Source organism: Scyliorhinus torazame, chromosome 10 (genome assembly GCF_047496885.1).
Source record: "Scyliorhinus torazame isolate Kashiwa2021f chromosome 10, sScyTor2.1, whole genome shotgun sequence".
NCBI lineage: Eukaryota > Metazoa > Chordata > Chondrichthyes > Carcharhiniformes > Scyliorhinidae > Scyliorhinus > Scyliorhinus torazame.
Window position 1 is genome coordinate 161582549 of NC_092716.1, and position 16008 is coordinate 161598556.

At 46.0% G+C, this 16008-nt stretch overlaps 1 protein-coding gene across 2 annotated transcripts in view; it reads left to right on the forward strand.

Annotated features, from left to right (window-relative positions):
• The window catches only part of LOC140431000 (N-acetyl-beta-glucosaminyl-glycoprotein 4-beta-N-acetylgalactosaminyltransferase 1-like), a 1349192-nt gene that overhangs the window by 925609 nt on the left and 407575 nt on the right, over positions 1–16008 (forward strand). The gene's annotated exons all lie outside the window — the stretch shown is intronic.

The window sequence follows — 16008 nt, forward strand, 5'->3', positions numbered from 1 at the left end:
AGTGTTGACATAAGGGCATTTTTGTAGACAGGAAAACTGCCGCTGCACCTGGACCGACTCAGCGACCATTGAGGGGCTAGCACAGGCGCCATATTGAACATGATCGATTGCAATGAGAAACAGTGCGGGATTTGCCAGATTCGCAATTAATAATAATAATCTTTATAGTCTCACAAGTAGGCTTATACTAACACTGCAATGAAGTTACTGTGAAAATCCCCTAGTCACCTCACTCTGCCTTTTCGGGTACAAGGAGGGAGAATTCAGAACGTCCAATTCACCTAACAAGCACACATTTCGGGACTTGTGGGAAGAAACCGGAGCAGCCAGAGGAAACCCGCGAAGGCATGGGGAGAACATGCAGACTCCGCACAGACAAAGACCCAAGCCAAGGCCAACAAGCTGCAGCACCATTTTCACACTTCACTCCCCACACACACCATCCCAGCCAACAAGATGGCACTGGTTGTGCTGGAGCACACCCATGCTGCTGATGGGCTGGCTGGGGCCAGAGGGCACCGAGGGGGGTGACCTGAGGGGACACCCATATGACCCGTAGACCTATAGTTCACAGTGGGCAGTTGGCAGCGGGCGCAGCTGCATGGCTGCCTTGCAGGCTGAGGCAATGGTGATCCATGCCCATCCACCCCGACCCCACAGCCCATCTCCTGGCCACTCCCTGCTACTCGCCCAGGCCCTGGCAGAAGCCCCCCAGCCTGTGGCACAACTGTCAGCAAACTATGGCGATGTTGGACACTTTGCATACCCCCTCTCTCTCCCTCAGAATCCACGGCACCTGTTTCACGATTTTTGAAAGTACAAGTGAACTTCGCCGTCGGGAATTCCACCCAGTGAAGGCGGAGAATCATGGAGGCCCCAGAGAATACCGGGTCCGGCCTGCTAATGATATGCCAACGGCGTTTAGTGCATTGATGCCTCTGTTGAGGCACCAGAGAATTGAGATTTGGCCTGAACTCGGCGCCGGCCACGATTTCAGCGTCAAAAAACGATTCTCCGTCCAATTGCATTTCCCAATTTCGGCGTCGGCTGACGGAGAATTCTGCATTATGTGTTTATGTGGTTATAAAAGATACCAAGCAGGGAGTTCACAGGGTATCTCGACCAACATTCATCACTCAACCAAAATTATCAAGATTGAGCATTCATTTAATATTCATAAGATCTTGTAAAAAGGCTTCCATATTTGCCCACAAACCCGAGTTTTGAAAATTATTTTTTGGTTGCACATCGATTTTAGATAGTGTGAGGACAAGCAAATTGCTATATAAATGTAAATTTGTTCTTTCCTTCAATGGCGTTCAAAATTTGCTCAATCAACTTTGGCCAAAAATAATTTCTCACTTTTAATGAAGTAAGCTCGTGGCCTTTACGATATGTTTTGGGTGTTTTCTATTTTTCTTATTCTAGATAACTTTGGCTCACTTAGTTCACTTTCATGGATGAGACTGCGGTATCTGTCCTTGACTTGAGATCTAGGGAAGCTTTCAGTAACTATGTCTGGGAAATTAACAGAAAACCCTATCTAGTAATTGCTTTCAGCATTTGCACTTGCCCTATGTCTTCACAAGTAGAATGTTCATAATCTAACCTCTTCAATTAAGACAATTAATTCATCTTTGCGCCCAAATGATTTTATGCACCAATGACAGACAAGTGAGCACTGTGTTCCAGTAGGTTCAGGATCTCAGGTAAGCTGAAGTCATTAAGGGTACAGTATCCAATATGACAAAGTTGCAATAGAGTATTCAAAGCAGGCTGCTTGCCTTGAATAGCAGACTTCAAAGATGCTGCTGGGGCTCCCTTATTGATGACCTGGCATTCTAAATAAATTATGGTGCTCACACGAGGGCAGCCTCAGTTGCCTGGTGAATTAGTAGGACAGAGGTGGAGGGGTCACGTATTTAATCTCTGGCAGTCAGTTTGCTCTGTGCATTAGAGTTGTGGTGCAGTGAAATAGAGGCTGCTTGTCCAAATGTGACATTTATGCATACCCAACTAAATAATGCACGGGAGCTAGTCTGCAAAAGCAACTCATCTGGGACGAGCAATGAACTGTCGGACTGTTTGTTCCTCTTCCTGGAGATGCTGCGGTGCACAGGTGAAGTGTGTTAACTGAACCAGTTAGATTGTGAACATTCTACTGTGAAATACATTGTTGCTGATATTTTGCGCTAACTCATTGTTTAATAAATTTGCCTTACATTTTAAATTTTAAATGAGGTTTGACATGATGCTCCACCACTTCCAAGGTCGAGAGTAAAATCTTATGAAGACACAGGATAAGCTCCAAAAGCTAAAAGTTTACTAGATTGGGTTTACATGAAATTTGCATGTTTGAAGTCCTGAACTTTCTGACATGTATCTCAACCTAAACAACCCATGCTTTTAATTACTATTCTCCCTCCCCGCAAAAAACATCTGCCTCTTCCATCATCTCATTGCTTCCATGAGTTTACTAATTGCTCACCATTTCCAGATGGATGTCTGATAGAACTTCTGTTAAACAAGGTCAGTACTTGCACTGAGCTAGCATTTGTCCTTGGCTAAACAGTACAGGTGGGAACTTTGCATAAACTACCAGGCAGATAATTGAGGACTGGACACAGGTGCAGCTGCAATCTATGTGTCAGTAGAGACTCTGATTCTCATCTACTTCCTTCTCTCTCAATATTTTTCGTCATTTTTAAAAGACCTTTTTAAATGCATCCTTGTGCATTCCCAAAGCAACCGAGCACTTCAAAGATTTGGAGATAAATTAGCTGATCTCCACAGTTTGTCAGTAAGTACATTGCTTTGTGAGAAAAGGAGTGTTATACTGTATAATGTAGAATATATTGTACTGCTAAGGGAGATTGTTTCATGCAAATATTCCAATTTCTACGAATAAGGACATGATAAGGTCAACGGGAGGGTAGTGGTTCTCTGTAGATTGACAAGTAGCTGCAAATCCTTGTCAGAAACACCATCAAGAAATGACTGATTTTTCCGTTACTGAAGTGCAATGTCTGAATTCACTTCCTGAAGAAGGGCAGATGCAAAACCTTTTTACAACGTTTTTGCAAAGTGGACATTTAATGACCACTTAAGTGCCTATCCCACCACCATTATTAACCGTTCTCTCCTGTTGTCGAAACAGTTGCCATCCAGTTCTACCGATAAACTTCTTACAACTTTCTTCATTTTGCATGCTTCGCTGTGAGCCACAACTTGTCTCTCAGTTGGAGTTTCTTTTGACCAGCTGGGGAGAGTTGTTAGCTTGGCTTAATTGGCATCTTAAAGTTGTTCTTTCTGTGATCTCCTTTGTCCATGTTTATTTGCACAAGGTTAAGAGGTGTGAGATTTTTGATGTCTTTGCATTTGATACTTTAATAGTCAGTCTGATTGATAATTTTATGTGGTTAAAAGAACAGCAGTGGTTTTTCAGAGGAAGATCTTGGAAGTGGTCTTTCTTTACTAAGCAGCTCCACAAATGCTGTTGTTACTTCATGGCTCATTGGTCCTATCCATAGTGTATACTTAGTGAATGAGCATGGAAGGCACATAAGATGACATGGGAACTATAAAGCCATTGGATGGGTGGTGGGCATGAGTTGGCACTGAGTTGGTATGGCGAGGGCATAGAAGGGGCATGGGTAAGTGTAATAATTCCAGCAAATGCAAGCTAAAAGCCAAAGCAGATTTGTTCTCCAACACAAATATAGTCAAAGCCGCAGTGTACAAAACAAATGTCCCAGCCTGGGAGTATTAGGAACTCCTGGTTCAGGCCTGAGGGTCGATATTTAAGGCCCTGCTGGTGAGCCCCTATTGGGCGGGTCTCCCACACTCAACACGGGAATTCATATTCTACGAAGTCCACGTGGCAATCAATCATTATTCCCTCCCATGGTCTTTGTGAGCGTTACAACAGTCCGATCATTCGAACCTACCCAAATGTTCCCAAGACTGCTCTGAGAGGCCATGAACCAGGAATCATGGAGAAGTTGACTCCACTTCATGAAAATTGAGGTGGGGGCTAGGAGATGCTCACCTCCACACTACAACCAGCCAGATTGGGAGTGTAGGGCGGGGGTTCATTACCCACACCATGCTGCAAGTTGGGGGTGCTAGGAATCCCAGAATCAGGTCCTGCCCACCCTTTCTAAATCGTTCCAACCTCACACAAATCAAACGCTTTAACTCACTTCAACCCAATTACTCACAATATTGAAAGTCAAGTCCACTGAGTTGATAATCTTCAATCATATTATAATGTTCTGCTCTCTTTTGTAACTTTCAGGACTGTTATAGTAATCCATATGGGGCTGGACTCTCTGTAGTCCGACACTGAAATTGTGATTGGCGATCGGGCGGAGAATGGATTCCGACGCCGGAATCGGGGCTGGTGCTGGTTTGATGCCGGTCCACCATGCTCCACCTTCTCCAAACCGGCATCATCGTGCCGCGCGCCGTTTCAATGCCGTTGCTGCATCATCGGTTGGTCCACTCACGATGCTCTGCCCCCGATGGGCCGAGTTCCCAGTGGCGTGGGCCTCGTGTGGTTTCAAGTGGTCGGGAACCCAGCGTGCCGGCTGCGGACACTGTCCAGCGCCACCACACTCGGCCGGGGGACTGGTGGGGGGTGGCCAGGGGGTGGGTTGGTGGGTCATGGTTGGCAGGTTAGGGTTCGCGCACAGCCGGCGCTATGTTTTACGGCGCAACCAGTGCAGGTCGTCAGCCATGTGCATGCGCAGCCCGGGACCCGGCCATTCTCCAGCCGTTTACGCCGTGATCCGCGGGAGTTTCACTCGGCACCAGAACCAGCCCCTCACCGGTATCGGAATCCGTGAGTGGTTCGCGCCGATTTTCCACAATTGTCCACACATGCTCCACTGGAGTTAACACTTCTCAGAAACAGAGAATCCAGTCCGTGGTGTCTTCAATAAGAAATTCTAAAATGCTGCAGTAGATGGTTCATTATCACTCAACATCCACAACATACTCCAAAATGTCTGTGCAGAGCTTGCCATTGTTTGATATAAAATGGTCCAAACTGTATTATTTTTAAAAACACTGAAAAAAAATTGTTGAAAATATGCTGCAGGATAATTGTGGAAAAATAGCATGTAGCTAGCTCTTTTTTGTCTCAAAGACGAAGGCATTAAAACTGTAGCCATCATTCTTCTCATTCCATTGGGATGTTCTGCTCCACCCCTCCCCTCAATATGTGGTTTCTTCCCACTATGGTCATGGTATATTCAAATACAGTTTGTGTTTTCCTTTTAGACCTCAAGCCAAAGGGCATGTTTCAAAAAGTGTTTGTTTTGCAGCGATTGTTTGTTATTGAATTCTCAATGCCATCAGAGACTGTAGAACTCTAGATACCAGCCCCAGGTAAGTCATTGTATACTGGGGCAGTTGTCACATTTACAGAATGCAGGAAGAAGAATGCAAAGAGTTAAAGCTAATGAAACTGGCTACAGAACACATCTGATTGAGATCCATCTTGGGTGTGGTACTGTAATGTTTGCAAAAACTTTCTCTAAGGTACAGAATTTCTGAACAGTTGTTTGGAATGTATGAATGAGCTTTCAAAGGGAGACTTCATTTAAATTCTATCATGGCTGATATTTTTCTCATCCCCATTTTCCTGCCTTTTCCCCATAACCCCTGATCTCCTTATTAATCAAGAACCTATCTATCTCTGTCTTAAAGACACTCAGTCATTTGGCCTCCACGGCCTTCACCACCCTCTGGCTGAAGAAATTCCTCCTCATCTCTGTTTTAAAGGGTCGTCCCTTTAGTCTGGGATTGTGCCCTCTGGTTCTCGTTTTTCCTACAAGTGGAAACATCTTCTCCATGTCCACTCTATCCAGGCCTCTCAGTAAGTTTCAATAAGATCCCCCCTCCTCCTTCTAAACTCCAACGAGTACAGACCCAGTGTCCTCAAATGTTCCCCATACGACAAGTTCTTCATTCCAGGGATCATTCTTGTGAACCTCCTCTGGACCCTTTCCAAGGCCAGCACATCCCTCCCTCAGCTAACACTATCAATTTATCTTGTTATTAGTGGATGAGTTAGCACTGTTTCCTCTTGGTAAGAAGATTGGGGGTTGCAAAACTTCAACAAACAATCTAGGTTGACCCTTACAAAGAAGTACAGTCTTGCCGGAGGATGCAGCTTTTCAGCTGAAACATTAAACCAACGTTATACTGTACTCAGGAAAAAAGATCTCATGGTCTCATGACACTCTACAATAAAGAACGGGTATAGGGTGGGGGGGATTGGGGAAGTTCACCCAGTGGCCTAACCACATTCCTCCCTCAACTGACATCTTCAATTTATCTCATTGCTATTAGTGGGTACTGATGTTGCAGAATGATTGCTACTTTTGTCTATATGACACTAGTTACACTTCAAAAGTAATTCTTCATGTTTGAAGCACTTTGGAACGTTTTAATGTGAAATGAAATGGAAATTGCTTATTGTCACAAGTAGGCTTCAAATGAAGTTACTGTGAAAAGCCACTAGTCGCCACATTCCGGTGTCTGGTCAGGGAGGCTGTTACAGGAATTGAACCGTGCTGCTGGCCTGCCTTCAAAGCCAGCGATTTAGCCCTGTGCTAAATGCCATTGTGACAAAATGCTATCTCAATCTAATCATTATTCATTTGGATGATATTCTATTTGTGATTCTTTAAGTGTACTTGCAAAATAATCCCTCCAAATTGTAATGATTCTCATAGATTTCCTAGTTCAACAAAATAAACAGAGCTAATTTAGTAATTTTGTCAGTGTGACATACAGGAGACCTGTGGAAATATGATTTTTAAACCTGCTAATATGTTACTCTGTTATGAGTGTGTCATTAATTTAATTAAATTAATGGACTAATGTGTTGGAGGTTTTGATTGCTTGTTTGAACTCTGATCCTGGTCAGAGTTAGCAATCTCAGTCATTTCCAATTGGTTCCTGTGCCCTAGCCAGGGTCCCACCCCAGTTTATAGAACCATAGAATTCCTACAGTGCAAAAGGAGATCTTTCGGCCCATTCATTCTGCACTGACCCTCTGAAAGAGCTCCCTGCCTAGGCCCACTCCCCTGCCTTTTCCCCGTAGCCCACAGCCCACCTATCCTGCACATCTTTGGATGCTAAGGGTAAATTTAAAATGGCTAATCCACCTAACCTGTGCATCTTTGGACTGTGGGAGGAAACCGGAGCACCCGCAGGAAACCCATGTGGACACGGGGAAAAGTGCAAACTCTGCACAGTCACCCAAGGCTGGAATTGAACACGGGTCCCTGGCGCTGTGAGGCAGTAGTGCTAACCACTATGCCACCATGGGTTGAGTAAAGGGTTAACATCTGAGGCATACTTGATGTTAATGTAATAATTATATCAGGTCACATAACTGAACAGTGAGTGAGATCTGGAAGGATAGGAAGCTCCGCACTCATGTAGAGGTTGAAATGTGTAAGTACTTGCTGTAAATAAAGAGTAATGGTTGTCAAAACTACAGACTCAAGCAGCATACGTTGGAAAAATCGCTAAAACACCTATCTGGACCCCAACTCGAATGGAAACATGGTGGCAGCAAGTAAAAAAACCAACAGACCTTAAAAGAAGATACACGGCTGGCAATAAAAGAGACCATCAAAAGAAGGACAAAAGAAAAAAAAAACAAGATTCACCAAGATCATGGAAGCAACAGATACAAGCTGAGACACAGACCCGGAGAGTAACAGCAGTGATCACAGGCCTGAAGCAACAGCACAGAAGCAGGAACAATTCTAGGGCTCAGCAGAACCATGGAATCAACACTACCACTCCCAGAAGCATTTCAAAGTGCAGAAGTGTTGCATCGGGCCTAAAGCTGGGACAGCTGGAGAAAAATGTTCACAACGTACAGAACTGCAAGCTATACAAAACAGAAAGATCAAAAAGATCAGTACATTACCTGCAGTCGGAGAAATTGCTGATGATGGAAAAGCAAAGCAGAGTTAATGAAGCTTCTACCTCTTATGAAGAAGTCCTGTAAGCTTTTGACTCATATTTCAGCATCTGTTGGAATTTAATAATTGAGCGGGTAAAATTTAATAGAAGGAAACAAAGACCAGGGAAAAGCATGGATTTGTTCATCAACAATCTCTGCAGGCTGGCAAGGAATTGCAATTATGGAATGTTAATGAGTGAACTGATTTGCGACAGAATTGTAATTGGGGTCCCAGGCGAAGCATAGAATCATACTGTCAGGTCTCACACAGACAAGAGGAATTTAACACTAGTAAAAGCAATGCAGATTGTGAGGCAAAGAGAACTTGAGAAACAGAATCGGCATTTGTTCACAGGGAAGGAGAGGACCCCGGAGCCCGCCCGCTCCGCCTTGTCCCGCCGGTAAGGTAGGTGGTTTAATCCACGCCGGCGGGACAGGCATTCTAGCAGCGGGACTTCGGATCATCCGGGCCAAAGAATCGCGGGGGGTGGGGCCCACCAACCGGCGCGGCGCGATTCCCGCCCCCGCCGAATGTCCGGTGCCGAAGAATTCGGCAACCAGTGGGGGCGGGATTCACGCCAGCCCCCGGCGATTCTCCCACCCGGCGGGGGGTCGTAGAATCTCACCCCATGTCTGGAAGTTGTAAATAAAAGCAGATTGTCCCAATTTCTCAATGCAATCCCTCAAACGTGGGATAGGATAAGATAAGAGTCCGTTCTTGAAACTGCATTCACCTTTCAATAGTCCACACACAACCGTTGGGTACCATCTGGTTTAGGTACCATCACTACGGGTGAGTTCCATTGGCTGCAACCCACTTCAATTATGCCATTCTTGAGCATACTCACAATCTCTCTGTTAACTTGTGCCAATTTTAAATAATCCTTTAAAATTCCTGTTGTTTGATAGGAACAGCATTTCCCACATCTACATCATGTATAGCCATTTTAGTACTTCCCAATTTATCTCTACAAACTTGCCCATGTGACATCAATAACTCTTTCAGGTCAGTTTGTTTTTCCTCTGGAAGGTAACTTAACAATTCATCCCAATTTTTAAGAACATCCTCATTTTCCAATTTAATTTGAGGTATGTCAAATTCACAGTCATCTGGATTTGGGTCATCACTTTGAGTTAGAATCATTAAAACCTCCTTTTTCTCTCCTTCCCTTTCAAAGTACCTTTTAAGCATATTCACATGACACACTCGGTGAGTCTTCCTTCCATCTGGTGTTTTTACCACATAATTCACCTTACTTAATTTCCTTTCAATCTGATACGCTCCACAAAACCTAGCTTTTAAAGGCTCCCCTACCACTGGTAACAACACTAAAACTTTATCCCCACTGGCAAAACTACGAACTTTGGATTTCTTGTCCGCTACCCGTTTCATCACATTTTGTGTAACTTTCAAATGTTGTCTCGCCAATTCACCTGCTCTATTTAATCATTCCCTAAAATTTGACACGTAATCCAATAGTGTAATTTCTGATTTCTCACCCACTAATTTTTCCTTAATCAATTTAAGTGGTCCTCTTACCTCCTGACCAAAAATTAGTTCAAAAGGACTAAATTTGGTAGACTCATTAGGTGCATCCCTAATTGCAAACAATACGAATGGGATTCCTTTATCCCAATCCTCTGGATAATCTTGACAATACATCCTCAACATTGTCTTCAATGTCTGATGCCACCTTTCTAACGCTCCCTGCGATTCTGGATGGTACGCAGTTGATTTAAATTGTTTTATTCCTGAGCTATCCATAACTTCTTTGAATAACTTTGAAGTAAAATTTGATCCTTGATCTGATTGAATTTCTGTGGGTAGTCCATATCTAGTAAAGAATTTAAGTAACTCCTCCACAATCCTTTTAGCTGTAATATTGTGTACTGGAGTGGCCTCTGGAAACCTAGTAGACACATCCATTATAGTCAAAAGATACTGATTCCCACTTTTTGTTTTAGGAAGCTGTCCTACACAATCGATTAGGATCCTTGTAAAAGGTTCCTCAAATGCTGGAATGGGTATTAAGGGCGCTGGTTTTATCACTGCTTGAGGTTTCCCTATCTCGTGACAGGTATGACATGACTGACAAAATTTAACTACATCTTTATGTAGTCCAGGCCAATAAAAATGTTTCTGGATTTTAGCTTGAGTTTTCCTTATTCCCAAATGACCTCCCACTGGTACCTCATGTGCAACTCGCAACACCTCCTTTCTATACCCTATCGGCAATACTACTTGATGAATCTCTGCCAGATCTAACAGTCTGCTTTTCGTTTCTGTCCGTAAAGTACTACGTGTGACATTCTCCACCCCCAAAAACTTCTGAGCCTCTGAAAGAGCCATTGTTCACAACACTCTCCCCACTTAAACTAAAATACCACACAGGAAAAGCAACAATCCTTCACTGTCTTTAAGTTCACAAAAGCCAATCGAATAGATAGACTTTTATCCCCCTCGAGCCCCCAATTGTTATGGGCCTGGCGTTTTCAGAACCCCAAAATGTATCATGGAGTTCAACCAACCTCTCCCTTTAATGGATTTATTGCTTTTCCGAGCACGCGGCTTTTTCCCTAGGTGTGGAATTACAATTATGGACACGTGGGTTTTTAAACACAAAACACTGTTTATTCCATGAACTCAACTTAACATCTCAAATAAACATTGGATCTCTTAACACCCCTTACTTCAAAGATAACTCAGAAAATATTGCAACAGTAAATAACTCCTTAAAATGTTCCTTCAAACCTCCAAGAGACTTAACATCTTTAAACAGTATCACATCAGATTAAAGTAGGTATTTACTGACCCCTGGGGTCAGATCGCCCCCCCCCCCCAGGACCCCGGAGCCCGCCCACGCCGCCGCAGTATCACATAGATATAGGACAGAGGTCAGAGGTAGGTTCTTTACGCAAAGAGTAGTGAGGCCGTGGAATGCCCAACCTGCTACAGTAGTGAACTCGCCAACATTGAGGGCATTTAAAAGTTTATTGGATAAACATATGGATGAAAATGGCATAGTGTAGGTTAGATGGCTTTTGTTTCGGTGCAACATCGTGGGCCGAAGGGCCTGTACTGCGCTGTATTGTTCTATGTTCTATGTTCTAAAGGATATATATATTTTCTGTAGACTGGCAGAGATATATTAGCTTGGTTGACTTCAGCTCCAGCACCTTGCTTTTTTCCTGCAGCTCTCTGGAAACACACAGACACACACCAGGGGCGAAATTCTCCCCCAACGGCGCGATGTCCGCCGACTGGCGCCCAAAACGGCGCCAATCAGACGGACATCGCGGCGCCCCAAAGGTGCGGATTGCTCCGCATCTTTGGGGGCCGAGCCCCAACATTGAGGGGCTAGGCCGGCACCGGAGGGATTTCCGCCCCCCCCCCAGCTGGCGGAAACGGCGTTTGTTGCCCCGCCAGCTGGCGCGGAAATGACATCCCCGGGCAGCGCATGCGCGGGAGTGTCAGCGGCCGCTGACAGTTTCCCGCGCATGCGCAGTGGGGAGAGTCTCTTCCGCCTCCGCCATGGTGGAGGCCGTTGCGGAGGCGGAAGGGAAAGAGTGCCCCCACGGCACAGGCCCGCCCGCCGATTGGTGGGCCCCGATCGCGGGCCAGGCCACCGTGGCGGCACCCCCTGGGGTCAGATCGCCCCCGCCCCCCCAGGACCCCGGAGCCCGCCCACGCCGCCTTGTCCCGCCGGTAAATACCTACTTTAATTTACGCCGGCGGGACAGGCAATTTCTCGGCGGGACTTCGGCCCATCCGGGCCGGAGAATTGAGCGGGGGGGCCCGCCAACCGGCGCGGCCCAATTCCCGCCCCCGCCGAATATCCGGTACCGGAGACTTCGGCAACCGGCGGGGGCGGGATTCACAGCGGCCAACGGCCATTCTCCGACTCGCTGGGGGGTCGGAGAATGACGCCCCAGCTCTTTTCAAAACTGAAACTAAACTGCAAAATGGCTGACCTGAGCTCAGCCCCACCTACTCTCTGACATCACTGTTTTCTTAAAGGTACATTGCTTAAACATCCATGTCTTAAAGGTACCCTCACATGACAAGTTGCAGATGAGAACTACAGCAGTACATTTCGAAATGAATTTCCAAAATTGTTTACAGTCCTAGGGAAGTTAAAGAGCCGGGTACCATATCAACCTACGAGCTGACACTAAACCAATTTGTCTCTTGGCTGCGAGGGAAGCCCCTCATTCACTCTTTTACAAAGTCAAGGGTGTCTTTGAAAGGATGCAGCAGCAATGGGCTATCTCAGCGGTAGCCATGCCAACAAAATAGTGTTCAGAATAGTTATGGTTCCAAAGCCTACATAAGCTCCATAAGCATCTGTGTAGATTTAACTCAACTAAACATACCAGAGACTCACCCAGTGGCCTCAGTGGATGAGAATCTTGCCAAGCTGGTCTACAGTACTTTATTTACCAAATTAGCTGTGAACAGTGGATTTTGGCAGTTGCCTTTGGACACCGAATCCAGACTGCTGACCACATTTATAACAGCATTCTGTCATTATTGTTTCAAGAAATTGCCCTTTGGAACAGCCTCTGCTTCAGACGATGTCTCACACTCCAGAAGGTATGGAAGGAGTAATATGACATTTGGACAATATATTTCTTCATGGCCCCATGAGAGAAGAGCATGATCGCAGAGTCAGAGCAGTCGTCAGAGTCTTACAGGATGTAGGTCTAACATTGAATGAAAAATGTGAGTTCGCCAAATACCACCGTAAGAAGTAGGAACAGGAGGAGGCCGTTCTGCCCAAGTCTTCTCCATCATTCAATAGGATCATGACTGAACCGACTTTCCTGACATCCACTTTCCTGCCCTTTCCCCATAACCCCTGATTCTTTTACTGATCAAGACCCTGGGCGGGATTCTCCTGCAATTGGCAGGCTGGCCCCACGCCGGCGGCAAGAACGGCGCGAACCACTCCGGCGTCGGGCCAACCGGAAGTTGCAGAATCCTCCGCACTTCTTGGGACTTGGCTGGCGCCGGTGGGGTTGGTGCTGTGCCAACTAGCGCCGAAGGGCCGGCACAAGTTGGCGCATACTCAGAACCGCTGGCGTGGTTCCGCACATGCGCAGACTGGCCGGCGTGTTCCTGCACATGCGCAGGAGGGTTCTTCTCTGCGCTGGCCTTGGCAGAGCCCTACAGAGGCCGGCGCGGAAGGAAGAAGTGCCCCATGGTACAGGCCCACCCCAGATTGGTGGATCCCGATCACGGGCCAGGCCACCGTGCCCCCCCCCCCCCCCCGGGGCCGGATTTCCCCATGCCCCCCCCCCCCCGGATGAGTCCACTAGACGGCCTACCAGCCAGGTCCCGCTGTATGGGACCATGTCCATTCCACGCCGGCAGGACTGGCCAGGAACTGATGGCCGCTCGGCCCATCGGGGCCCGGAGAATTTCCGGGGGGGGGGGGGGGGCTATCAACGGCACCCAACCGGCGTGGCGTAAACCCCGGGGGGCCCGAAAACCGGCGCCGTAGAATGCGGCAGCTGCCATCGGAGCGGAATGTACGCCGCCCGCTGGGGATTCTCCTACCCAGCGGGGGGTCGGAGATTCCCGCCCGCTATCTATCTCAGCCTTAAATATTCACAGGGACGCTGCCCCCACAGTTCTCTACGGCAAGAAGTTTCAGAGATTCTCAACCCTCTGAGAAAATAAATTCTTCCTCAACTCAGTCTTAATTTGGCCCTTTATTCTGAGAATATGCCCCCTTTTCCATGAGGGGAAATATCTTCTGAGCATGTATCCTTCCCAGCCCCTTAAGAATCTGATATGTTTCAATTAGATCACCTCTCATTCTTCTAAATTTCAATGATAGAGCCCCCATTTAAGCCTTCATCATAGGACAATCCTTCCATCCTGGGGATCATCTTCGTGAACATTCTCCAAATGATCTCCAATGAAATAATATTTTTCCTTTAATCTGTGATCAGATTTCCATGTCACATAGTTCAAGCCACAAAACGCAAAAATTATCAGTGAATTTCCACAACCCAGGAATATAACTGAGCTTCAAAGATTCCTTGGAATGGTCAACCAAATAGGCAAGTTCCAACCAATTTTACAGAGGTCACCAAGCCCTTGAGAAAGCTGTTGAGACAAGGTGAACAGTGTTGTTGGAATGTGGACCAGCAAAAAACTTTCAAAAAGGATTACACAACTTTTCACCCCTTGTGAAATATTAACACTTTCCAGCCAGAGTTTAGTAGCAGCAGATGCATCATCTACAAGGTCTAGAAGCAGCTTTATTTAAAATGCAGAGATATAGCAAGCGAAGGCCAGTCTACTGGTCTACGCTTAGTTACAAATAGAAATAGAATAATGATACGGCATGAAAAGAAGCGTTGGCAGTAATGTGGAAAAGGTTTTATATTATGGGGTTGTATTTCAAAGTCAAAATGATTATAAGTCACTAATCATCCTTCTGAACATGAAAGAAATTACAAAGATGTTGCCTTGAATCTAGGGGTTCAGATTAAGATTAATGAGATGCGATTCCATCACAGAGTATGTGTAAGGGAAGTATCAAACAGCGGCAGACATGAATACCATCAGAAGGAACCGAACAAGAGGATTTACACTTCATTGAAGAGGTTGAAGCATTTACATTCTTGATTATTCAAAACTTACCAACGACCACAAACAAATGTGGTAAAGCAAGCCCCGAAACCAGATGAAGAATGTCTCCAAATCTAAGAATATTGGGTGGGATAATCCGGTCCCCCAGCCGCGTGTTTCTCAACCACATACCGTTCACTGGCTGTAGGATTCTATCGTCTGTGCCACTTGTCAATGTAATTTTTAATTGAAGCCACCCCACGCCGCCAGGAAACCCATGGGCGGGGATGTTCTGCCAGCGGGAAAAGTGAGTCGCAACGGCCGGAGAATTACGTCCTTTCTCTGGAAGTGTGGCCAGACTATGGGTGGAATTTCCAGGCCCCCTGGGGATTTCTGAGGGTACCAATGGTAGGCTAGGATGGTGACAGTTAAAGGAGGAAGTGGGAGCCAGTGGGCAGCGGGTACGGATGTGATAATGTCAGGTGAAGGGGCACTAAGGGTTATGGAGGGGATGCAGAAAGTGATACCGATTTAAGGAGTCAGAAGGATGAGGGTGGGCATGTCTATCATTATGGGGTGGGATGTTGAAGAAGGAAGGGGGGTTCTATATTTACCTTGACGGGATCTAAAGTGATAGGGAGGGTTGAATGGAGATAGTTGGAGGTCGAAAGTGATTCCTAAAGGAGGGTAATGGTTCTTTGGAGAAAGAGAAAAGGTGTGAGACTGCATCTCAAATATTACTACCGCCATGGCTGGTCGCAACTGTGCAGAACCTTGTGATAGAGAGCTTGAGATGCTGAATGGGAGTTTGGTCACCGAGGGTAGGTGGATCTGCAGGCCAGCTTAACTGGACAGCTGAAAGGGAACCTCAGTGTGTAGTATTTACAATAAGACCTTGAAACAGTTGAGCTTGCAAGATGAAAAGACCAGCATGTGTGGGAGACCTTTTGCACATGGCTCGCAAGGGCCCTGGCAAATAACTTGTCTCCCTTGAACATGCCTGATTCCAAGGGATATGGGATGCAAGTGAACGATATTTTCAGAAGTGATATATGTTCTACAATAATGCACCCTGCGACCGTTTGTGAATTCAGAACTTATCCCAATGAAGAAGAAGAAAGGCTTGTGACAAGCTCTACAGCTACCCAGGAGAAGAACACTCACACCTACAGAAGGGAAAATACTGAATATCCTTGACCTCAAAAGGAGATCAGAACAAGATTGGGGTGTTTGGTCAAGGCACCTCAGAGACTAACCCTGTGAATCATAGATTATCATAGAATTTACAGTGCAGAAGGAGGCCATTTGGCCCGTCGAGTCTGCACCGGCTCTTGGAAAGAGCTGTGAAGTCTGAGACTTTGCAGGGAGATGGAGGAGGATGCTAATATGATAGGAATAAAGCCTTGTGGGGGAAGATTTGGCATAAAGGATTAAT